This window comes from Scyliorhinus torazame, chromosome 7, assembly GCF_047496885.1.
Source record: "Scyliorhinus torazame isolate Kashiwa2021f chromosome 7, sScyTor2.1, whole genome shotgun sequence".
NCBI lineage: Eukaryota > Metazoa > Chordata > Chondrichthyes > Carcharhiniformes > Scyliorhinidae > Scyliorhinus > Scyliorhinus torazame.
Window position 1 is genome coordinate 181,258,058 of NC_092713.1, and position 26,878 is coordinate 181,284,935.

General features: G+C 50.2%; 1 long non-coding RNA gene across 1 annotated transcript in view; it reads right to left on the minus strand.

Moving 5' to 3' along the window:
- Positions 1-18,375, minus strand: part of LOC140427419 (uncharacterized) — a 106,695-nt gene extending 88,320 nt beyond the window's left edge. Inside the window, exon 1 of the long non-coding RNA XR_011948479.1 lies at positions 18,264-18,375. This is a non-coding gene — a long non-coding RNA (uncharacterized lncRNA). The remainder of the gene's footprint in view (positions 1-18,263) is intronic.
- Between the last annotated feature and the right edge of the window lie 8,503 nt (positions 18,376-26,878).

Below are 26,878 nucleotides of genomic sequence, written 5' to 3' on the forward strand. Positions count from 1 at the left end.
AACCTTCGGGACCCTACCCGGCCGACCTTCGCGGCCCACTCCGGCCGACCTGAGCGACCCACCATTTTCTCTTACCTTGTTTGCTGCTGATAAAAATGGAGGAAATGGTTTTGGGTCCCTTTGGCCCTCGTACACGCTCCTCCAATGGAACCTGTTGGATAAAGGTGAAACCTTCCAGTGTTGGAAAGTACGGAGTCTCCATCTGTCCAAAGTTCTGCATTTTTTTCCTGTAAAACTTGTATCAAATAAACCCACCACCCGAACTTGTAAAAAAATAAAATAAAACAAAACGAATAAAATAAATGAATAAAAAAAAAAAAATGAATGAAAAAGATAAAAATGAAATGAATAAAACCCCCCGAACTTGTAAAACAAAAAGCTGCGACCGTTTAAAAAAATAGCGGCAGCACTGCGCATGCACCGCGCCGATGATCGTGCGCGCATGTGCAATGCGGCCAAATTTATTTTCCATGTTCGCGGCCATTTTAAAGGCCGCTTGCAGCCGGCGTTATTAAAAGCTGGCTGCTGCGCGGGGATTTGCGCGATCGGGAGCGCCACAAAGGATGGCTCCGCAACCCTCCCGACACCCGCCCGTGACCCACCCGCGGGTCGCGCCCCTAACTTTGAAGAACACTGAGCTAAAGAATGTCTTCAGATCACTTGATGATTTCAAAGTAATACCTATTTCTGTAGAGAATTCAAACCTACTAGGCGGGATTCTCTGAAATAGGCGCGATGGCCCGACACCAGCGTCAAAATCGGCGCGAACCATTCCGGCATCGGGCCACCCGGAAGTTGCGGAATCCTCCGCCCCGTATTGGGCTAGCACCGGCATGACGCCAATCACGACGGCGTGACCAGTCACAGACCCGTGCGACATCGCTCCACAAAAGACGCCACCGCCGGAGACTCGGCAAAATGGCCGCCTGCCGCGCAGCACCGAGGAACAAGGAGCGGGACATCAAGGCGCACCTGGACGCAGTGGAGCAGAGGAGGGAGGCCCTGTATCCCGGGACACGGCTGCAGGGTCGCACCACACGTCAGTCACCGCCTGTGGAGGCAGGTGGCAGAGGCCGTCAGCGCCGTGGCTGTAACAGCCAGGACAGGCAGCCAGTGCCACAAGGTCAATGACCTAGTCACGACAGCCAGGGTGAGTAACCCCCCCCCCCGCCCCATCCTTCCCCCAGGATGGCGGCACAGCCCTAGCTGAAAACAACATGGCTGTACCCACCCATGCAGGCTGCATTGGCTGGATGGGCTGTGAACCTATGCCAACATACACACAACCGCTGGTCTGCAAGTATATGTCCACCTAACACTGTTGTCCTTTATCTCTGTCACCCTCCCCCCCCCCCCCCCCCACCCCCCCAGGAGAAGCATGCCCATAACAACCGGGAGCGTGAGAGGACCGGAGGGGATCAATCTGAATTGCGCCCACTCACCGTTCATGAGGAGAGGGCCCTGGACTTTGCAGGCGGACCCGAGGACCGGGAGGTTGCGGAAGCAGAGGTCGGGGGCGCAGCACCAAGTGAGACCCCCCACTGCCTGCCCCCCTTCTCCCCTCCCCCAATCTCCCCTTCCCTCCATCTTCCCTATCTCTCCTTTCCCCCATCTCCCCTTCCCCTCCCCCGTCTGCGTGTCTAAGCATGCATGCTGTATTGTGTATTGCAGGACCAAACGTCGACTCACCCATCCCTGCGGATGCCGACCGCCCCCAGGACTTGCCAGGGCGCCCATAAATGACCCGGGCCATCAGGCATACGACGTCCTCACCCAGTGCCAGGGCGCCCACAGGGCAGGGACCGACCTGGCCCGTCAGGCAAACGACACCCCCATCCTGTGCCGGGGCGCCCACGGAACAGGACCGACCTGGGCTGTCAGGCATACGACGCCGCCACCCAGTGCCGGGGCGCCCACGAGCCAGGGATAGACCCAGACCATCAGGTGTCTGCCGCCCTCATCTAGTGCCAGTGCACCGACGCAGTAGTGCCACATCCAGTGACGGGGAGGGCAGCCACACCAACAGGCCCCTGTCCCAGTCGACCCAGGACACTGACAGACAGAACACACCCACCCAGGACAGTGACATACAGGACTCAACCACCCAGGACACCCACACACACACCCAGGACACCCAAAGACAGGGGACGGACGAACAGGAAACACCACCCCAGGGGACCCCGGACTTTGGGTCCGATGAGGATCTCAACATTACGCCACTGTTATCTCCTACACCCTCCACCATCGCAGAGACTCTCACCTTGGGTGGTCACTTTAGCGATGGGGCTTCTGGTACACTCACTGCTGCGCACCACACAACCGTCCCGGTACAGCAGGTGGAGGTAGGAGCAACCGAGGGGCCGGATGGTCGGAGGTCAGCAACCAGCTGCCGCTCAGACGGGTCCCGGGTTCCTGGAGTTCCACACCCATCCATAGACCCGATGCAGTCACGGACCCAGTGACAATCGAAGGGGGTGACTGCTGGCTTACAGCACCTGCAGACACAGGTGGAAGACTCCACCCCTGTGCAGGAGCAGTGAGTGGCGTCAGTCATGTGTGCCACCCAGGCCGAAACCGCACGGGTGGCATCCGCGGTGGAGGCAATGGGCGCAACGGTGTCAGACATGGGTCGCAGTATGCAAGGCCTGGGGCTTTCCGTGCAGGCGGCGTCCATGGCCTGGGAAATGGCTGCCCTCTCACAGGAAGCCAAGAGACAGCCAGCTGCAGATCGCAGCGGCAATCAACGCCGTGGCCCAGTCATCGCTGAGGGCATCAGCACCATTGCGCAGGTGCTGGCCGGCGTCGCCCAGACACAGGCAGGGATGGACACCTCCCTGAGCTCCATGGCTCCAAACCTGCAGGCCCTTGTTGATACCAGGGCGGGCCTCCAGGACTGGCAGTGCCAGGTGCCGGTGGTGCTTCGGGTGCTGCATCCGTTCGCATGTCTGACTCATGGAGAGGCCCGGAAGCCAACGGGCACCTTGAGGGAGGAGGAGGTGCTGGGACCCGTTCCGGGCCCCCCTGCAGGGAAGGTCCCGGAACACCGCGACACCTCGTGTAGCCATCTGGGATGGCCATTTACAAGAAACATGGATGTTTGCAAAGCCTAAAGGGAAATGTGGAATATGTAAGATTCAGGCAGGCACAGAGCCTGAATGTATATTTGTGAGCAAAGAATCCAGACAGCATCGAAACCTCCAACCGCTTAGCATTTTGATGGCTCATCTCCATAAGACAAAGGATTGATACTCAGGTAACCGATACAAGTCCAGACATTTCGGCGCCACTCCCTTTACTCAGGAAGCATAAACAACAGGGTCAATGACCGCTTAGGACACGCCCAGCCATCAAGGCTCAGATTTATTGATTCAGATTTAATGGCTCAGATTGAAGACAGTGATCGAGAACTGCCCAATTAATGGGATCCAAACCTAAGGACCGCCCAAAAGAGTGCGTAACTCCCCAAGGATAAAGAGCGACACTGCCATGTGTTCGATCTCTTTTGGACCTGGCACACCGGCAACGTCCATCTCCAATTGCAGCACCGCCAGAAGAAAGTTCAAGTTCAACGCCTGCTACCAGACGGATGAGCCCAGCTGAGAAGCAGTTACTTCTCCTGACCCTGTAGATCCAGATTCGAAGAAAGGCCACTGTTCCTCTGACCTAAGCCTGGGTGCCTGAAGTTAAGTACAGGTTGTCATCGTTGTTAGGTGTAGTTTAACTAGTAGTGTTTATATTGCATGTGCATGTTAACCTTGTGTGTAAATAAAGTACCATTGATCTTCAACTAACTAACTGGTGTTTGGCTCTTTGATCGATATCCGGTTGAACCTTGTGGTGGTATCATTTGATACTTGGCGACTCTGAAAGCAATATAGTATCGATATCTAAAGAAAGAAGGGCAACCTTATTGACTGCCATATTTATAGCAGGGGAAAAAAGGCAACACTCGGACTCCCCTTCCTGCCGTCCCAGGTGCATCTGGTGGGCAGCTCGCCACCCCGCTCGCCCGAGGCACAGCATTGCCCATCCAGGCCGGGCCGCCCCAGGAAAAGGCCGCCAAAGGGGACCATAGTCACAGGGCAGGAATCACAGCAGTCCACCTCCAGTTTTGCTGTACCGTCTGGAGAACCATCTAGATGTAGTCATAGGCCAAAAAATTAGACACTGAGTAAGTTGAAACGGGTGCAAGGCACAGACTAGTTATAGGGGCTAGGGCACATGTATGAACTGTTTGTCATTAAAATCACTATCACACCTACAGGAGCTGCCTCTGTGCTCTGTCCGATGCATGCATGGGTGGGTGTGAGGTGAGCGCCAGTGCGTGTGTGTGAGGGGTGGTAGGACGTCGAGCTCAGGTGAGTTTGCCCCCCCCTCCCACCGGGTCTCCCTCGCCATCCTGCCCCCGGGCAGAGGACGGGACCGTGTGCTGCAGTGTCCAGGCCGCATGCATGGACTGCCAAGGTGGAGGGTGTTACTGTGGAGGGTGAGTCAGAGATTGTCTAACAATGTAGAGCCCGGGGCTCATCGGAGATCGGGTTGTCATCATCCTCCATGGCATGCAATAGATCCACTTCCACCTTGTGAGCCCTGCCCATTGTGCCACAGGTGGATGTGCAATGGAGAGGTGGTGTGCATGCGGGTGATGTGGTGGTGGGCGGGGTGAGGGTGGTGGGGAGGGTGGTAATGGTTGGTGGTGGGCGGGGTGAGGGTGGTGGGCTGGTGCCGTACTGTGCTGTCCGTGTCTATACTGGGCGATTCCCACACCCCCGCTAGTCTGTGAACCGTGCGGCTATCAACCTGTCCCGTGCACGCTGGCCTAGCCGGTGACTGTGGGCAGCCTCCCGTCCCTGTCCAGCCCGTCTGTCCCGTACATTGCCCCCACCCTCCTCATCTGGGGAGGCCTGCCCTTCGTCGTGTTGCTCCTCCCCCTCCCCCTCCTCTGCCTCCAGCACATCGCCCCTCTGCTGGGCAATGTTGTGCAGGACGCTGCAGACCACAACGATGCGGCAAACCCTCTCCGACGGGTACTGGAGGGCCCCTCCAGAGCGGTCCAGGCACCTAAAGCGCATCTTTAGCAGCCCAAAGCACCTCTCGACCATACCCCTGGCCGCTGCATGGGCATCAATGTAGCGGGTCTCCGCGTCAGTCTGTGACCTCCGTATAGGCGTCATCAGCCACGATCACAACGGGTAAACCTTGTCGCCCAGCAACCAGCCCCTCAGCCGGGGGGGGGGGGGGTGTCTCTCGAACATGGCGGGGATGAACGATTGTGCCAATATGAACGAGTCAGGCACACTGCCCGGGTACCGGCCGCAGACATGCAGGATCTTCATGCGGAGGCCACCTGAATCTTCATGGATTGGTACCCCTTCCTGTTCATGAACACGGCCCTGCTATCCGCTGGTGGCCGCATGGCGACGTGTACCCCATCGATCACCCCCTGTACCATGGGCATCCTGGCCATGGCAGGAAAGCCATGGGAATCGTAGTGGGCGCGGTCCACAGAGAACTGGATGTAGCGGTGCGCAATGTCGTACAGGGCGTCAGTCACTGCACGGATGCACCGATGCCTGGGAGATACCGGACAGGTCCCAACTCGGAGACTGGAACGACCCCGTGGCGTAGAGGTTCAGGGCCGCCGTCACCTTGACGGCCACCGGGAAAGGGTGTCCACCCCCAGTCCCACACGGTGCCAGGTATGCCATCAGGTGGCAGATATGGGCGACAATTTCCCGGCTCATCCCGAGTCTCCTCCTGCATGCCTGGTCCGTGAGGTTGTAGCCAGTTAAAATGGCTAACTCCCGATTTAGAATGGTTAACCCCAATTTAAAATGGCGAACGGCAAAGGCTGATGGGAAAATCAGCCAACAGGACTAAAACAAGCAGCTACAGGTAAACTGTGTATTCACCTCTGGGAAGGCCAGACAAGATCGATACCGGTAACCATCAGCACAACAAAAGACCAGCCATCTGCATACTAATGAGCAATCCCCGGGAACAATGTGCAACATTTTAGACACACAAAGCCAACCCAGACTCGTCGGCGCCAGCAGAAGCCTACACAAAGGGAGGTGAACGATCACCTCAAGACCGCCCATCGATCAAGGAATCGCTCCAGCATTGGAGAATATCGAACCAAGTGATTGGGACAAAGTTCAATCACTTGGAACCAGGTACAGGATCCACCCCGAAAGGCAGGAAGCCCCTGGGGACTATAAGAATAGAGTCCAAGTTCAAATCGACCCTTCTGCTACCGCTTCTGCATCCTCCTGCTTCTTCTCCTGACCGGGTCACTCAGCAACGCAGACCAACCCTTGACAGTGACCGGTCCAGCCATTGCGAAACATCCCGTAAGTCTTACTTCAACGCTCGCAACGAGATAGGCGCTCCTAGCTACCAATCTGTACCAACTTCGAATCCCGCAGGCTCAGAACCCGAACAAAAGGCCATTCGTTTCACTGACCTGGTGGGCCAGTTCAGAGTTAAGTATTGGCCTGTTAGTCGTAGAAGTAGCTTAGATGTAGAATTTATGCATGAGTAGTGATTACTGTGTATAATAAATGTGCTTTGATTTAAAGCGGTGTATTGGATTATTGATCATTACTCGGACTTGAACCACGTGGCAGTTTCAGAAAGATACCTGGCGACTCAAGAGCAAAGGTGATAAAACTGAGCAATTAAACTAAGGCAAAAGTCAGCAGCAAGGTCCTGGTACGATGAGCGGCGCCGGTACACACGGGGCCTCATCGGGTGCCTCTGTCGCTGTGGCACCACCACCACCTCCTCCTCCTCCGCCTTGTCCTGTCGGGCGGGCGGCTCTCCAGCCTGGGCGGATGCCACCTGCCCCTCTGCGGCGGCCTCCGCCGCCTCCCTGGCACGCTCCTGGTCCAGCGCCATAGGGCAACATGTAGAAGGGTGGCTCCCGCTACGGCGGCCAACATCATTGGGTGATGCCCAAACATAATGGTCTGCAGGGGGTGGGGGTAGACGACATGTCATCATTGCCCATACCCTCCTCCGCAGCCAGGTGCCATGGGCTGCATGGTCGCGACTGTTGCCAGCTGGCACCTGGCCAGGCAAACCCCCCCCCCCCCCCATTCTCGGCACTCCCATCCCCGACGCTCCTCTCCCCGGCACCCCTGATCCCGTCCCCGGCAATCCCCTCCCCGGCACTCCCATCCCCGGCACCCCCACCCCCGGCACTCCCATCCCCGGCACCCCCACCCCCGGCCCTGGGGAGCATCCTCTACCGGCACCCACCCCCCCAGCCATGGCCATGCCGTCTCCTCTCCGGCAGCCGCCCCAAGCCGACCCCTACCTCCTCACTCGCTTGCGTCAGCCAGCATGACTGGTTGACGCCGTTTCAGACCTACTTTGATTTATGCTAACCATCCGGGCTGGAGATTTGCAGCAGCCCCATGGATCATCGCGTCGCGCCAATTTTCACCATTCTGCGAGGCGCGCGCCGTGATTCCCGTCAGTGGACATTTTCACTGGCCACAGAATATGGCAGCCGGCGTCAGAGCGGCGGGGCGGGATTCGCACCGCCCCCCGGGGATTCTCCAACCCGGCGGGGTATCGCAAAATCCCACCCACTGTCTTTGTTAAAAATGGGTTTGGCTTATGGATGTTGCTCGGAAAGGTATTAAGGATTACCTATAGAGTATTGTATCTGTGGGGGTACGTGTGTTGGTAGTTGATAAGATGTTTACTGCATGTTTATAAAATGTTAACTGGGTTCATAGAATAAACATTGTTTTGTTTTAAAAATACTTAAGGTCTCTGTTGCATAACACCTGGAGAGTGGTCCCTTGTGCTCCCCATAACCAAAATCTATTAAAAGTCATGGGTCAGGTGAACTCCATGATATACTTTGTAGTTTCTAAACCCTGGCCCATAATAGTATACATGGACTTCCGTAATGTTTTTTGACAAGGTGTCACATGGAGACTGGTCAAGAAGGTAATAGCCCTTGGGATCCAGGGCACTTTGGCAAAATAGATCCAAAATTGGTTTATTGGCAGGAGGCAGAGGGTGATGGTCGAAGACTGTTTTTGTGCTTGGAAGCCGGAGTTCAGTGGTGTTCCGCAGGGATCGGTGCTGGGTCCCTTGCTGTTTGTCGTGTACATTAATGATCTGAATGTGAATGTAGGAGTTATGATCAGTAAGTTTGCAGATGAGACAAAGATTGGTGGTGTGGTAAATAGTAGTGTGGTAAATAGTGAGGAGGAAAGTCTTAGATTACAGGACGATAGACACGGGCTGATGAGATGGGCAGAACAGTGGTAAATGTAATTTAACCCTGAAAAGTGTGAGATAATGGGAGGACTACAGGGCAAGGGAATATACAATGAATGGTGGGATCTAGGAAGTACAGAGAATCAGAGGGAACTTGGTGCGCATGTCCATTGATCTCTGCGACAGGACAGGTAAATAAGATGGTTAAAGCATGTGAGATACTTGCCTTTATTAGCCGAGACATAGAATACAAGAGCAGGGAGGTTATGATGGAACTGTTTAAAAGACTGGTTAGGCCACAGCAGTTCTGGTTGCCACACTACGTTAAAGAAATAATTGCACTGAACAAGAACAAAGAACAAAGAAATGTACAGCACAGGAACAGGCCCTTCGGCCCTCCAAGCCCGTGGCGACCATACTGCCCGACTAAACTACAATCTTCTACACTTCCTGGGTCCGTATCCTTCTATTCCCATCCTATTCATATATTTGTCAAGATGCCCCTTGAATGTCCCTATCGTCCCTGCTTCCACTACCTCCTCCGGTAGTGAGCTCCAGGCACCCACTACCCTCTGCGTAAAAAACTTGCCTCGTACATCTACTCTAAACCTTGCCCCTCTCACCTTAAACCTATGCCCCCTAGTAATTGACCCCTCTACCCTGGGGAAAAGCCTCTGACTATCCACTCTGTCTATGCCCTTCATAATTTTGTATACCTCTATCAGGTGCCCCTCAACCTCCTTCGTTCCAGTGAGAACAAACCGAGTTTATTCAATCGCTCCTCATAGCTTATGCCCTCCATACCAGGCAACATTCTGGTAAATCTCTTCTGCACCCTCTCTAAAGCCTCCACATCCTTCTGGTAGTGTGGCGACCAGAATTGAACACTATACTCCAAGTGTGGCCTAACTAAGGTTCTATACAGCTGCAACATGACTTGCCAATTCTTATACTCAATGCCCCGGCCAATGAAGGCAAGCATGCCGTATGCCTTCTTGACTACCTTCTCCACCTGTGTTGCCCCTTTCAATGACCTGTGGACCTGTACTCCTAGATCTCTTTGACTTTCAATACTCTTGAGGGTTCTACCATTCACTGTATATTCCCTACCTGCATTAGCCCTTCCAAAGTGCATTACCTCACATTTGTCCGGATTAAACTCCATCTGCCATCTCTCCGCCCAAGTCTCCAGACAATCTAAATCCTGCTGTATCCTCAGACACTCCTCATCGCTACCCGCAATTCCACCAACCTTTGTGTCGTCTGCAAACTTACTAATCAGACCAGTTACATTTTCCTCCAAATCATTTATATATACTACAAAGAGCAAAGGTCCCAGCACTGATCCCTGTGGAACACCACTGGTCACAGCCCTCCAATTAGAAAAGCATCCCTCCATTGCTACCCTCTGCCTTCTATGGCCTAGCCAGTTCTGTATCCACCTTGCCAGTTCACCCCTGATCCCGTGTGACTTCACCTTTTGTACTAGTCTACCATGAGGGACCTTGTCAAAGGCCTTACTGAAGTCCATATAGACAACATCTACTGCCCTACCTGCATCAATCATCTTAGTGACCTCCTCGAAAAACTCTATCAAGTTAGTGAGACACGACCTCCCCTTCACAAAACCGTGCTGCCTCTCACTAATACGTCCATTTGCTTCCAAATGGGAGTAGATCCTGTCTCGAAGAATTCTCTCCAGTAATTTCCCTACCACTGAAGTAAGGCTCACCGGCCTGTAGTTCCCGGGATTATCCTTGCTACCCTTCTTAAACAGAGGAACAACATTGGCTATTCTCCAGTCCTCCGGGACATCCCCTGAAGACAGCGAGGATCCAAAGATTTCTGTCAAGGCCTCAGCAATTTCCTCTCCAGCTTCCTTCAGTATTCTGGGGTAGATCCCATCAGGCCCTGGGGACTTATCTACCTTAATATTTTTTAAGACACCCAACACCTCGTCTTTTTGGATCACAATGTGACCCAGGCTATCTACACCCCCTTCTCCAGACTCAACATCTACCAATTCCTTCTCTTTGGTGAATACTGATGCAAAGTATTCACTTAGTACCTCGCCCATTTCCTCTGGCTCCACACATAGATTCCCTTGCCTATCCTTCAGTGGGCCAACCCTTTCCCTGGCTACCCTCTTGCTTTTTATGTACGTGTAAAAAGCCTTGGGATTTTCCTTAACCCTATTTGCCAATGACTTTTCATGACCCCTTCTAGCCCTCCTGACTCCTTGCTTAAGTTCCTTCCTACTTTCCTTATATGCCACACAGGCTTCGTCTGTTCCCAACCTTTTAGCCCTGACAAGTGCCTCCTTTTTCTTTTTGACGAGGCCTACAATATCACTCGTCATCCAAGGTTCCCGAAAATTGCCGTATTTATCTTTCTTCCTCACAGGAACATGCCTGTCCTGTATTCCTTTCAACTGACACTTGAAAGCCTCCCACATGTCAGATGTTGATTTGCCCTCAAACATCCGCCCCCAATCTATGTTCTTCAGTTCCCGCCTAATATTGTTATAATTAGCCTTCCCCCAATTTAGCACATTCATCCTCGGACCACTCTTATCCTTGTCCACCAGTACTTTAAAACTCACTGGAGAGGGTGTAGAAGAGATTCATCTGGATGTTTCCTGGACTGGAGAATTTCAGCCATCAAGATAGGTTGGGGTTGTTTTCCTTGGAGCAGAGAAGGCTGAGTTGGGATCTGATTGAAGTGTATAAAATTATGAAGGGGATAGTTTGGATAGGAAGGAACTTTTCCACTTAACGGATGGGTCAATAATGAGGGGGCATAGATTGAGAGAATGTGAGGAAAACCTTCTTCACCCAGAGGGTGGTCGGAATCTAGAACTCACTGCCTGGAAGGGTGGTAGAGGTGGGAACCCTCACAACATTTAAGAAGCATTTAGATGAGCACTTGGAACGGATAAAAGGCTATGGACCAAGTGCTGGAAAATGAGATTAGAGTAGAAAAGTGCTTGATGGGTTGAAAGGCCACTTTCCGTGCTGTAAAACTCAATAACTCTATGATAAAATACTCTACACTTGCAGCTCCAACAGCACTCAGGGTGCTCAACATCATCCAGGACAAAGCAGTCTGCTTGACTAGCACCCAATGCACAACCTTAAATACTCACACCCTCCACCACTAACACACAGTGGCAACAGTGCGTACCATCTACAATATGCACTTGCAGCAACTCACCAAGGTTTCTTCAACAAACCTATCCTAACAAATGACCTCTACCACCTAGAAGGAAAAAGGCAGATGAATGGGAACACAACAAAATGCAAGGCACTTACAGCACAAAGACAGAGAGTCAGCAAGAGGTCAAGGCAAGAGAACCTCAGTGCAGCATGAGACAGGAACTAAACGGGCACAGCATCACTGTGAATTGAGTGGGTAGAGGGATAAAAGTGTGAATGTGGGAGAGGAAAAAGAGTGCCTATATGAATCAGGGTAGACTGTTAATGCAAACTGGATTGTTAAAGGTAGACAACTACCAACATGGAGGTGGGGATACAGTAATATGCTGCTATTTTACTGGACAAATGATCCAGAGAATAAGAGGTGAAACATGAGCATGGCAGTTTACCAATTTGAATTTTGGTTTCACAAAACCCAACTAGTTCACTGATGCCCTTCAGGGAAGCAAATTCTGTCCTTTCACCCGGTCTGGTCTATCTGACTCCAGTCCCACATCAACATGGTCCAGTAAGCCAGTTGCAGCATCATCTTCTTAGGTAAATTGGGAATGAGCAATAAATGCTGATCTTGCCAGACCAGTGATGCATGTACCACAAGAGTAAGTAAAATGGTGACCAAAATATAAACAAATTTAATAGGAGTGCCAGAACATAGAACATACAGTGCAGAAGGATCCCATTTGGCCCATCGAGTCTGCACCGACCCACTTAAGCCCTCACTTCCACCCTATCCCCGCAACCCAATAACCCCTCCTAACCTTTTTGGTCACTAAGGGCAATTTATCATGGCCAATCCACCTAACCTGCACATCTTTGGACTGTGGGAGGAAACCGGAGCACCCAGAGGAAACCCACGCAGACATGGGAAGAACGTGCAGACTCCACACAGACAGTGACCCAGCGGGGAATCGAACCTGGGACCCTGGCGCTGTGAAGCCACAGTGCTATCCACTTGTGCTACCGTGCTGCCCCAAATCTCCAATTGCAGCATTTTCTCCATTAGGTGAGACACCCAACAATTTTTGCCACAATCTTCCTCTACACTAAAATTGGTATATTTACTGCTGAAGAGCCATTTCTCACTGAACTTTGTGTAACTATGTCACAGACACCCGTATGAATAACCTGCCAATAGTGAAGCTCCCATGTTACTCACATACATAAATGAATCATGTCTGAACTTTTATGAAACAAATTGTTTTCAAACTGATGAAATGGTTTTCTCCTCAGCTCACACACAGCACATATTTCCAGCGTCTGACTGATTGTCAGTGGGAGGCAAAGATATAAGGCCAGGTACTTTCCCATATGCTAACAGCTCATTACACACCCCAACAGCCAAGTAATGCAGAGTTGCCATCTTCTGCTCAATAAAACAGGTGCATCTTGTAAGGAACTTGCTAAATCCAGAACTGTTTTGCGTTTCTCGTTCAATGCCTATCCTGCTGGCTGGTTTTAAAATCACAAGACCGTTGGTTTTGAACTGAAACCCCCCCGCCCGCCCCACATCTCCAACAAACTATGTGGACTGATCCAGCAGATCACCTCTGATTCAGTATGCTCTGTGACATAGCCCATGATGTCATGTTGATGGACTTGGTATGCAGCCAATCAGCTCGTTTGAAATCTGGGCCTTGGACCGATTCACATTTGGGATTGATGGAGCTTTTCAGAAACTCTGGAACAGGAGAAGCAAGACCCATTTTGTTAGTTACGTGAAAGATCCAAGCACCAAGCAGCTTCAAGACACACACTCTCAGCTTTTTCTCAGCCAGGCGATTTACGAGGCGCAAAACCAGACCTGTGAGGGGGACTACTGGTTTGAAAGACTGTGAGTAGGTTCTTCCAACAGGTCTGTAGCAGTTTAATCCTCTGTCTGAATGGCTGGGAAAAGCCCAGTCTGAGAACTGTCTTCACGATACAGCCAGAATCTCTGCAGCGATCAGACAAGTGGTTGAAGGGCAGAGTGAATGTAAAATCTGCTGTAAATTCTCAGGTAGAAAACTCCAGTAATATCTCAGGGAGACTGAGAGTCCCTCTAGAACAAAGAAAAGGAACAGGCCCTTCGGCCCTCCAAGCCCATGCCGACCATGCTGCCCAACTAAACTACAATCTTCTGCACTTCATGGGTCCGTATCCCTCTATTCCCATCCTGTTCATGTATTTGTCAAGATGCCACTTTAATGTCACTATCGTCACTGCTTCCACCACCTCCTCCGGCAGCGAGTACCAGGCACCCACTACACTGTGTAAAAAACTTGCCTCGTACGTCCACCAAAACCTTGCCCCTCGCACCTTAAACCTATACCCCCTAGTAATTGACCCCTCTACCCTGGGGAAAAGCCTCTGACTATCCACTCTGTCTATGCCCCTCATAATTTTGTAGACCTCTATCAGATCGCCCCTCAACCTCCTTCGTTCCAGTGAGAACAAACCGAGTTTATTCAACCGCTCCACATAGCTAATGCCCTCCATACCAGGCAACATTCTGGTAAATCTCTTCTGCACCCTCTCTAAAGCCTCCACATCCTTCTGGTAGTGTGGCGACCAGAATTGAACACTATACTCCAAGTGTGGCCTAACTAAGGTTCTATACAGCTGCAACATGACTTGCCAATTCTTATACTCAATGCCCCGGCCAATGAAGGCAAGCATGCCGTATGCCTTCTTGACTACTTTCTCCACCTGTGTTGCCCCTTTCAGTGACCTGTGGACCTGTACTCCGAGATCTCTTTGACTTTCAATATTCTTGAGGGTTCTACCATTCACTGTATATTCCCTACCTGCATTAGAACTTCCAAAATGCATTACCTCACATTTGTCCGGATTAAACTCCATCTGCCATCTCTCCGCCCAAGTCTCCAAACAATCTAAATCCTGCTGTATCCTCTGACAGTCCTCATCGCTATCCGCAATTCCACCAACTTTTGTGTCGTCTGCAAACTTACTAATCAGACCAGTTACATTTTCCTCCAAATCATTTCTATATACTACAAACAGCAAAGGTCCCAGCACTGATCCCTGTGGAACACCACTGGTCACAGCCCTCCAATTAGAAAAGCACCCTTCCATTGCTACTCTCTGCCTTCTATGACATGGCCAGTTCTGTATCCACCTTGCCAGCTCACCCCTGATCCCGTGTGACTTCACCTTTTGTACTAGTCTACCATGAGGGACCTTGTCAAAGGCCTTACTGAAGTCCATATAGACAACATCCACTGCCCTACCTGCATCAATCATCTTAGTGACCTCCTCTAAAAACTATCAAGTTAGTGAGACACAACCTCCCCTTCACAAAACCATGCTGCCTCTCACTAATACGTCCATTTGCTTCCAAATGGGAGTAGATCCTGTCTCGAAGAATTCTCTCCAGTAATTTCCCTACTACTGATGTAAGGCTCACCGGCCTGTAGTTCCCTGGATTATCCTTGCTACCCTTCTTAAACAGAGGAACAACATTGGCTATTCTCCTGTCACCTGAAGACAGTGAGGATCCAAAAATTTATGTCAAGGCCTCAGCAATTTCCTCTCCAGCCTCCTTCAGTATTCTGGGGTAGATCCCATCAGGCCCTGGGGACTTATCTACCGTAATATTTTTTAAGACGCCCAACACCTCGTCTTTTTGGATCTCAATGTGACCCAGGCTATCTACACACCCTTCTCCAGATTCACCATCCACCAATTCCTTCTCTTTGGTGAATACTGATGCAAAGTATTCATTTAGTACCTCGCCCATTTCCTCTGGCTTCACACATAGATTCCCTTGCCTATCCTTCAGTGGGCCAACCCTTTCCCTGGCTACCCTCTTGCTTTTTATGTACATGTAAAAAGCCTTGGGATTTTCCTTAACCCATTTTGCCAATGACCTTTCGTGACCCGTTCCAGCCCTCCTGACTCCTTGCTTAAGTTCCTTCCTACTTTCCTTATATTCCACACAGGCTTTGTCTGTTCCCATCCTTCTAGCCCTGACAAATGCCTCCTTTTCTTTTTGACGAGGCCTACAATATCTCTCGTTATCCAAGATTCCCGAAATTTGCCGTATTTATCCTTCTTCCTGACAGGAACATGCCGGTCCTGAATTCCTTTCAACTGACACTTGAAAGCCTCCCAAATGTCAGATGTTGATTTACCCTCAAACATCAGCCCCCAATCTAGGTTCTTCAGTTCCCGCCTAATATTGTTATAATTAGCCTTCCCCCAATTAAGTACATTCAACCTAGGACCACTCTTATCTTTGTCCACCAGCACTTTAAAACTTACTGAATTGTGGTCACTGTTCCCGAAATGGTCCCCTCCTGAAACTTCTACCACCTGGCCGTGCTCATTCCCCAATACCAGGTCCAGTACAGCCCCTTCCCTGGTTGGACTGTCTACATATTGTTTTAAGAAGCCCTCCTGGATGCTCCTTACAAACTCTGCCCCGTCTAAGCCCCTAGCACTGTGAGTCCCAGTCAATATTGGGGAGGTTGAAGTCTGCCATCACAACAACCCTGTTGTTTTTACTCTTTTCCAAAATCTGTCTACCTATCTGCTCCTCTATCTCCCGCTGGCTGTTGGGAGGCCTGTAGTAAACCCCCAACATTGTGACTGCACCCTTCTTATTCCTGATCTCTACCCATATCGCCTCACTGCCCTCTGAGGTGTCCTCCCATAGTACAGCTGTGATATCCTCCCTAACCAGTAGCGCAACTCCGCCACCCCTTTTACATCCCCCTCTATCCCGCCTGAAACATCTAAATCCTGGAACGTTTAGCTGCCAATCCTGTCCTTCCCTCAACCAGGTCTCTGTAATGGCAACAACATCATAGTTCCAAGTACTAATCCAAGCTCTAAGTTCATCTGCCTTACCCGCAATACTTCTTGCATTAAAACATATGCACTGTAGGCCACCAGACCCGCTGTGTTCAGCAACATCTCCCTGTCTGCTCTGCCTCAGAGCCATACTGGCCCTATTCCCTAGTTCTCCCTCAATGCTTTCACCTTCTGACCTATTGCTCCGGTGCCCACCCCCCTGCCATACTAGTTTAAACCCTCCCGTGTGACATTAGCAAACCTCGCGGCCAGGATGTTTATGCCTCTCCAGTTTAGATGCAACCTGTCCTTCTTATATAGGTCACACCTGCCCCGGAAGAGCTCCCAGTGGTCCAGTTAACGGAAACCCTCCCTCCTACACCAGCTGTTTAGCCACATGTTTAGCTGCTCTATCTTCCTATTTCTAGCCTCACTGGCACGTGGCACAGGGAGTAATCCCGAGATTACAACCCTAGAGGTCATCTGGTGGTCACATGATAGAATTACACAGACCTGAATCTCCTGTGTGAAGGTGATTATCCAGACAAAGACCGAGGGCTGGATTCTTTGCCTGCGGGATGCTCCGTTTTGCCAGCAGCCTAAGGGTTTTCCGATGGCTTGGGGCTGCCTCACAATGGGAAACGCCATTGACCAGCCGGCGTAACGGAGCATCCTGCCAGTGTGCTGAAACAGAAATGTGGCGCAGCAGGATGGAGAATCCAGCCCGTAGTCTGGGAGTTCTAATGGATGATGGTCCTTAAAAGATCTCAACTCACCAATGGTTTGCAACAACTTGCATTCTGAAGAGATCACCGCCTCAACCTCAAGGACCTCAACCTCAGCAGTGACGATCCTCAAACTCTTTTAATCCCTGTTTTTTTTTTAATTATTAATTGTTAAAAATAAATTTAGAGTACCCAATTCATTTTTTCCAATTAAGGGGCAATTTAGTGTGGCCAATCCACCTACGGGTTGTGGGGACAAAATTCATGCAAACATGGGGGGAATGTGAAAACAGAGACCTAGAGCCGGGATCGAACCTGGGACCTCGGCGCTGTGATGTAGCAGTGCTAACCACTATGCCACCATGCTGCGCAATCCGTTATTTTTATTCCTTTCCCTCCCCCCTACTGTATGCTCAAGCAGCCAGAACATTGAGAGCTGTTTGTAAGACATACTGAGGGATCCACTTATACTGGTGCAAACATGAGGTTATACCTGCAGAGCAGCGATCAAAGACAACAATTTTACTGACTGCTATTTAAGTCCAGTTAGTTACTACTAAAACCAGATGGAGGCCTTGACTGAATTTATTCTCACACCTCGGAATGGTCACATAGTTCAGAAATGTGAAAATAAAAATGCTGTAGAAAAAGGTTATGCTGGAAATAGCCTTGGAGATATGGAAATGAAACATGTCATAGCAGTGTTTAAGTGCAACCAGGAAAACTGTAGCTTTGATTCTAACCAAAGCTCAGGTTACTAATCTCAGCAGGGGTGTATACAGGTACACCGATCGTAAAAAAAGGGAATCATCACTCTAATCCATCCAGAGCTTTCCTGGAAAGTACATGTGAATACATATTGTGTAAAGGCTGAATGAGATCCTGAAAAATACCCCCCTGCCCCTGTTTAAGCTGTGACTATGGTCTTCTTTCCTGAGCAGTGCGAAGCTGTTATCACAGATTTTCACAGTAACTTCATTGCAGTGTAATTATATAATTATTATCCACCCACAATGACTCGACTGTGCCGCTCTCCCCAAAGAGCGGACATGGCTGCGCTGCCGCCTACCTCAGGAATATGGTTCCCTGTCCACAACGGAACTGAAGTCGTCCCCCCCGCCCCCCGCGATGGTGGTCCAACCGCCCCTTGGGGATCGAGGTGCCCTCTCCCCTTCGCACCTCTCCCCATGGGACAGAGGTTTCCCCGATCCTTTCCCCCTCTCCTTAACCCTGGGCTACAGTTCAGTGTCGGTTCTGTTTCCCAGGGACAGACAGCAGCGTTCAGACTCACACAGCACCCAGATCCCACACAGGGTGACGAAGCTGTCATTGAGCGATTCCTTGTCAATCGTGACATTCATGGCGCCTCTTCTCACAATGCCCGCGCGCCACGCGCCCAACGGCCGGAAGCCAGCACCACGTGACCCGCGCCCAACGGCCGGGAACCCGCATCACGTGACCCGCGCCCCACGGCCGGGAGCCAGCACCACGTGACCCGCGCCCCACGGCCGGGAGCCAGCACCACGTGACCCGCGCCCAACGGCCCGGAGCCAGCACCACGTGACCCGCGCCCAACGGCCCGGAGCCAGCACCACGTGACAGTCAAAGGCCAGCACCTTCATTGTTCATTTTTTAGTCCTACTCTAAAGCCCAAGTTTTACATTTTGAAGTTTATGTAGATTTTTCTCAACATAAGTTATTAATGACCCAGATTCCAGCCGTTGATTATTCCGTCTTTGAGATCATGGTTTCTCAGATTAGTTTTGAATTTACCTCTTCAAACTTCTGTTCTCTGCTTATTGGTCAAAGGTTGAGTGAAACTGCTTATAGTGACCTTTAGGATCCTGAAAACAGAATCATTTAAGAAAACCTGTGTGTGGATTAAAGGGAACCTGTCAATGTTTTGTCGAACTTCGATTTCCAGAAGGCATTTGATAAGGTGCCACATCAAAGGATACTGAGTAAAATAAAAGCTCATGGCATAGGGGTAACATTGGCATGGGTTGAAGATCGACTAGCTAACAGGAAATAGAGGAGGCATAAATGGGTCTGTTTCTGGTAGGCAAGATGAGTTGTGTGACACAAGGGATCAAGGCCCAGGCCTCAAAGTTGGATATAGGGAGTGAAGGAATGGTTGCTAGATTTATTGATGATACAGAGATAGGTAGGAAGTAAGTTGTGAAGGGGACGTAAGGAGGCTACAACGGGACATAGCTAGGTTAAGTGAGTGGGCAAAGATCTGGCAAATGTTTTTTAAAATTTTTATTGGCATTTTCCAATTTTAACAGTATAACAGCTTAACGTATAGAGCACGCAATATTTACAAGGTATGATGTTCTTTATGGACAATTTTACACCCACCCCTTGCCCCTCCCCCCACCCCCCTGTTGGTAGTCAGGCTCCTTCCTGGCACACCCTGGATGTCATATTGCTGTATTTCGCTCTTTTATGCAGTTCCTGTTGTCTTTGTGAGTTCGCTTGGGGGGTGGTCTCTCTCCTCTCCCTCTCCTCTCCTCTGTTTGGGGGGCTCCCTCTCCTCTCCTCTGCTTTGGGGGGGGATTCCCTTTCCACCCCCACCCTCTCCTCTTCCACTTTTTCCCATGACACTCTCTGCTACTCCCCTGGGTTCTTTCCTTGCCTCCCCCCCCCCCCCCCCCCCCGCCTCTGCTCTGTGTGCTCTTGTCTCCCCTGATCGGTCTCCCCTCCCCCCCTTTGTTCCGAATCACAATTGGCTTTGAACAGGCTTTGTGGAAGCTCTCATCCACCCTCAGATGGTGTACTTGATCGTATCTTGGTGGCGAAACTCCAATAGGCCTGCCAGCCAGTCTGCAGCTGTGGTTGGTGTTGCTGATCGCCAGCTGAGCAGGATTCTCTGTTGTGCGATTAAGGAAGCAATATCCTGGTCCGATATCCTGATGACTGCTACTCTTGGGCATGGCTCCACCCTCACACCCACAACATTGGACATCGCCTCGATGAAGGTTGTCCAGAACTCAACAAGTCTGGGGCAGGCCCAGAACATATGGACGAGGTTGGCCGGGCATCTCTGGCACAGTTCACATTTATCCTCCACCTCCAGGAATAACCTGTTCATTCAGTTTCTGGTTTGGTGAGCTCTGTGCACCATTTTAAACTGCATGAGGTTTAGCCTTGCGCAGGAGGAGGTGGTGTGCCTCGCTCCAGAGTCCCCAACTCACTTCCGTCCTGAGTCCGTCCTCGCATTTCTGCCTAGCTTCGTCCAATGGTGTGCTTGCCCTTTCCAACAGTCGTCCTTAGAATCATAGAAGTTTACAGCATGGAAACAGGCCCTTCGGCCCAACCAGTCCATGCCGCCCAGTTTTTACCATTAAGCTAGTCCCAGTAGCCCGCACTTGGCCCATAACCCTCTATACCCATCTTACCCATGTAACTATCTAGAACATAGAACAATACAGCGCAGTACAGGCCCTTCGGCCCACGATGTTGCACCGAAACAAAAGCCATCCAACCTACACTATGCCATTATCATCCATATGTTTATCCAATAAACTTTTAAATGCCTTCAATGTTGGCGAGTTCACCACTGTAGCAGGTAGGGCATTCCATGGCCTCACTACTCTTTGCGTAAAGAACCTACCTCTGACCTCTGTCCTATATCTATTACCCCTCAGTTTAAAGTTATGTCCCCTCGTGCCAGCCATATCCATCCGTGGGAGAAGGCTCTCACTGTCCACCCTATCCAACCCCCTGATCATTTTGTATGCCTCTATTAAGTCTCCTCTTAACCTTCTTCTCTCCAACGAAAACAACCTCAAGTCCATCAGCCTTTCCTCATAAGATTTTCCCTCCATACCAGGCAACATCCTGGTAAATCTCCTCTGCACCCGCTCCAAAGCCTCCACGTCCTTCCTATAATGCGGTGACCAGAACTGTACGCAATACTCCAAATGCGGCCGTACCAGAGTTCTGTACAGCTGCAACATGACCTCCCGACTCCGGAACTCAATCCCTCTACCAATAAAGGCCAACACTCCATAGGCCTTCTTCACAACCCTATCAACCTGGGTGGCAACTTTCAGGGATCGATGTACATGGACACCTAGATCCCTCTGCTCATCCACACTTTCAAGAACTTTACCATTAGCCAAATATTCCGCATTCCTGTTATTCCTTCCAAAGTGAATCACCTCACACTTCTCTACATTAAACCCATTTGCCACCTCTCAACCCAGCTCTGCAGCTTATCTATATCCCTCTGTAACCTGCTACATCCTTCCACACTATCGACAACACCACCGACTTTAGTATCGTCTGCAAATTTACTCACCCACCCTTCTGCGCCTTCCTCTAGGTCATTGATAAAAATGACAAACAGCAATGGCCCCAGAACAGATCCTTGTGGTACTCCACTTGTGACTGTACTCCATTCTGAACATTTCCCATCAACCACCACCCTCTGTCTTCTTTCAGCTAGCCAATTTCTGATCCACATCTCTAAATCACCCTCAATCCCCAGCCTCCGTATTTTTTGCAATAGCCTACCGTGGGGAACCTTATCAAACGCTTTGCTGAAATCCATATACACCACATCAACTGCTCTACCCTCATCTACCTGTTCAGTCACCTTCTCAAAGAACTCAATAAGGTTTGTGAGGCATGACCTACCCTTCACAAAGCCATGCTGACTATCCCTGATCATATTATTCCTATCTAGATGCTTCCTTAATTGCACAACAGAGAATCCTGCTCAGCTGGCGATCAGCAACACCAACCACAGCTGCAGACTGGCTGGCAGGCCTATCGGAGTTTCGCCACCAAGATACGATCAAGTACACCATCTGAGGGTGGATGAGAGCTTCCACAAAGCCTGTTCAAAGCCAATTGTGATTCGGAACAAAGGGGGGGGGGGGGGGGGGGGGGGGGAGACCGATCAGGGGAGACAAGAGCACACAGAGCAGAGGCGGGGGGGGGGGGGGGGGAGGCAAGGAAAGAACCCAGGGGAGTAGCAGAGAGTGTCATGGGAAAAAGTGGAAGAGGAGAGGGTGGGGGTGGAAAGGGAATCCCCTTTCAGTCCCCTCACTACCCTCTGAGTGAAGAAATTGCCCCTCTGGGCCCTTCTGAATCTCTCCCCTCACCTTAAACCTATGCCCTCTAGTTTTAGACTCCCCTACCTTTGGGAAAAGATGTTGACTATCTACCTGATCTATGCCCCTCATTATTTTATAGACCTCTATAAGATCACCCCTAAGCCTCCTACGCTCCAAGGAAAAAAGTCCCAGTCTATCCAGCCTCTCCTTATAACTCAAACCATCAAGTCCCGGCAACATCCTAGTAAATCTTTTCTGCACTCTTTCCAGTTTAATAATATCCTTCCTATAATAGGGTGACCAGAACTGCACACAGTATTCCAAGTGTGGCCGTACCAATGTCTTGTACAACTTCAACAAGACGTCCCAACTCCTGTATTCAATGTTCTGACCAATGAAACCAAGCATGCCGAATGCCTTCTTCACCACCCTGTCCACCTGCGACTCCACCTTCAAGGAGCTATGAACCTGTACTCCTAGATCTCTTTGTTCTATAACTCTCCCCAACGCCATACCATTAACTGAGTAGGTCCTGGCCTGATTCGATCTGCCAAAATGCATCACCTCATATTTATCTAAATTAAACTCCATCTGCCATTCGTCGGCCCACTGGCCTAATTGATCAAGATCCTGTTGCAATCCTAGATAACCTTCTTCACCATCCACTGTGCCACCAATCTTGGTGTCATCTGCAAACTTACTAACCATGCCTCCTAAATTCTCATCCAAATCATTAATATAAATCACAAATAACAGTGGACCCAGCACCGATCCCTGAGGCACACCACTGGTCACAGGCCTCCAGTTTGAAAAACAACCCTCTACAACCACCCTCTGCCTTCTGTCGTCCAGCCAATTTTGAATCCAATTGGCAACCTCGCCCCGGATCCCGTGAGCTTTAACCTTCTGCAACAACCTACCATGCGGTACCTTGTCAAAGGCTTTGCTAAAGTCCATGTAGACAACGTCTACTGCACTGCCCTCATCTACCTTCTTGGTCACCCCCTCAAAAAACTCAATCAAATTTGTGAGACATGATTTTCCACGCACAAAACCATGCTGACTGCCCCGAATCAGTCCTTGCCTCTCTAAATGCTTGTAGATCCTGTCTCTCAGAATACCTTCTAGCAACTTACCTACTACAGACGTTAGGCTCACCGGTCTGTAGTTCCCAGGCTTTTCCCTGCTGCCCTTCTTAAACAAGGGCACAACATTCGCCACTCTCCAATCTTCAGGCACCTCACCTGTGGCTGCCGATGATTCAAATATCTCTGTTAGGGGACCCGCAATTTCCTCCCTAGCCTCCCACAACACCCTGGGATACATTTCATCAGGTCCCGGGGATTTATCTACCTTGATGCGCTTTAAGACTTCCAGCACCTCCTCCTCTGTAATATGCACACTTCTCAAGACATCACTATTTATTTCCTTTATTTTCCTAACATCCATGCCTTTCTCCACCATGAATACCGATGAGAAATATTCATTCAGGATCTCACCCAACTCTTGTGGCTCTGCACATAGATGCCCTTGTTGATCCTTAAGAGGCCCTACTCTGTCCCTTGTTACTCTTTTCCCCTTTATGTATTTGTAGAATCTCTTTGGATTCTCCCTTGCATTATTTGCCAAAGCAATTTCATGTCCCCTTTTTGCCCTCCTGATTTCCCTCTTAACTCTATTTAAGATGTCCCCACGGTTCCCCTTCCTTGCTGTCCATGTTTAGTAGTCCCTCCAGTATCATAGAATTTACAATGCAGAAGGAGGTCTTTTGGCCCATCAAGTCTGCATCGGTCCTTGGAAAGAGCACCCTAATTAAGGGATGGAGGACATCTCGATCAAACCAAACTGTTGCCTCATTTGGTTCCACCTCCTCCTCAATATGGCTACCACCACTGGGCAGGATGTGTATTTTGCCGGCAGAGATGGGAGCGCTGCCGTGGCTGGGGCTCGGAGGATCATTCCGTTGCAGCAGGACCCCTCCAACCTCCAACCTCGCCCATTCCGGGTTCGGTTGTCGTAGCCATCCCCTCACCTTCTCGGCTGTGGCTGCTCAGTGATAGTATTGCAGGTTCGGGAGGGCCAGGCCACCCATGTTTTTCCTCCTTTGCAGTGTCAGCTTGGGTCCCTCCCCCATTCGGGTACACTGGGAATGCCTCGCTCTTGCCCAGGTTGAGTTTGTAGCCCGAGAAGCCCCGACTCTTCCAGGACCTTCATGATTACTTTCAGGCCGTTCTGTGGGTTCGCGATATAGAGGATCAGGTCGTCCGCACAGAGTGCCTCCTCTTTGGATGCCCTTCCAGTCTTTCGCATCTCGCAGGGTGATCGCCAGGGGTTCGATTGCTGGGACGAACGGGAGTGGGGACAGTGAGCATCCCTGCCTGGTGCCTATGTGCAGCTGGAAATATTCAGAGCTAGTGGTGTTGGTCCGAACGCTCACCTTGAGGGTATTTTACAGACGTTTCACCCACGAGGTGAACCCTGTCCCTAGCCCAAACCACTCCAGTACCTCAACATAGAAAAAGCTACAAATGGACTTTAACCTGCAATCCACCAGGAAAACAGTGCACCAACTCTGCCAGACATGGGGAACCTTCTACGAACATGGAAAGAAGGCTAGCCACCTGCTGGCTCACCAGCTGAAAAAGTTGGCAGTCACGAGGGAGATAGCACAGATGAAAGATAGCAGAGGTGGACTGGTAGCCAAACCCAAAGAGGTGAACCAAGCATTTGAAGCCTTCTACTGAGGCCTGTACATCTCTGAACCCCCGATGGGGACCCGGGGATGAAATGGTTCCTCAACGGACTAGACATGCCAGTCGTGGGGGACGATAGGCGAGGGGAACTGGAAGCACTAATAGGATTGGTGGAGATCATGAAGAATATCAACTCCATGCAGGCAGCAAAGGGGACTGCTACAAAAAAATTTGCACCAATCCAGGCCCACCTTCGGGAAATGTTCGTGGATTCGCTAGCGAGGGGTACCCTGTCTCCAATGCTAACAGAGGCCACGATACCGCTGATACCCAAAAAAGACAATGCAGGTCATACCAACCCATTTGCTGCTCAATGTGGACACAAAGATATTTGCAAAAGTCCTGGCTAGGAGACTGGAGAACAAAGAACAAAGAAAAGTACAGCACAGGAACAGGCCCTTCGGCCCTCCAAGCCTGCACCGACCATGCTGCCCGTCTAAACTAAAATCTTCTCCACTTCCGGGATCCGTATCCCTCTATTCATGTATTTGTCAAGATGCCCCTTAAACTTCACTATCGTCCCTGCTTCCACCATCTCCTCCGGCAGCGAGTTCCAGGCACCCACTACCCTCTGTGTAAAAGAAACTTGCCTTGTACATCTCCTCTAAACCTTGCCCCTCACACCTTAAACCTATGCCCCCTAGTAATTGACCGCTCAACCCTGGGAAAAAGTCTCTGACTATCCAACTGTGCACCAGAGGTGGCCGCAGAGGACCTGACGGTCTTTGTCAAGGATACACAGCTAACTGTGAACATCAGGCGGCTGCTGAATGTAATAATTACCCCATCCGGGGAGAGAACACCAGAGGTGATCTTCTCCCTGGCCGCAGAAAATGCAAATGGTTATAATGTGGAAAAATATGTAATTATTTTGGCAACAAAAATAAAAAAGGAACATATCTAAATGGTGAGAGATTTCAGAACTCTTAAGATGCAGAGGGATCTATCTGGGTGTCCTGGTACATGAGTAGTACACAGCAAGTCATTAGAACTCATCTCCAAAATCCGTGGCCTGGGCCTCGGTTCCTCCCTCTGCAACTGGATCCTGAACTTTCTAACCAACAGACCACAGACTGTTAATTTTTGTTTCCCTTCAGTCCGGATGATCAATCGAACACCAAGTTTCGTTAACATATGTTTATTCTCGGCCAGAGCTAAACCACTGTATCTCGGAGAGTTGCAACAGCAAGCCGAAGTTAATACATCCAACAGCAGTTTATATACATTTTGACACTGTTTCATTTCTGAGAACAGCCCCCTGGCTTTCAGTCTTAGCTATAGTTATCTTTAAAGTTAATACATCCATTCCCAAGGCCGTTACTGCAATTTGTCTGGTGCAAAAGCAGAAGTGATTACAGCTTGCTACAAAAGCCTGTCTTGACATTCCAGCACACAAAGCTTTATCTAACATTTTGTTTTCCCATAAAGTTCCAATCCATCTTGAGCCAAACTCTCATTCCCCCCTGTAATCATTTCATGATAACTTCTAATCCATAGCTACTCGTCTCAGTCGCTCCCATTCTATCTGTACTTCTATCATTTTCTTATGTTCCTCAGCACTTTCTTTCACATCCATTAACTCTTCAAGGCTCACTTTATTATTATTATTATTATTACAAGTATTACAACTACCAGGATTATTAATCCATGCACTAGGTAAGACCCCCATGATCCGGCAAACAACCAATCTAACCACCCATCTCTTGATATTTCATGCAGTTTCTTAACCTCTTTGCGGATATGATCCACGAGGTGGGTGATGTTCTCCGAACTATCGGGGATGTAGGTGCAACATTCCGAACCGATCACGGCACAAGTCCCACCTTTGTTTGCAAGGAGGTAATCGAGGGCCATTCGGTTTTGTAGGGCTACGGTTCTTATTGCCACCATTTCATTATTTATCTCAGTCAATGCTTCAGTGGTGCCGTTTGCTACCTCCTCCAGGATTTTTGCTATCTTCCTTATTTCCTTCATTGCAAGAGCTGCCCCGATAGGGGGAAGCAGGATCCCAAAGTATCGTTGCGTTTTGGTTATTTCTCTCTTTTTTGTCGCTTCATCATTTGGTAATGGTTGCCTAAATTGGCAAG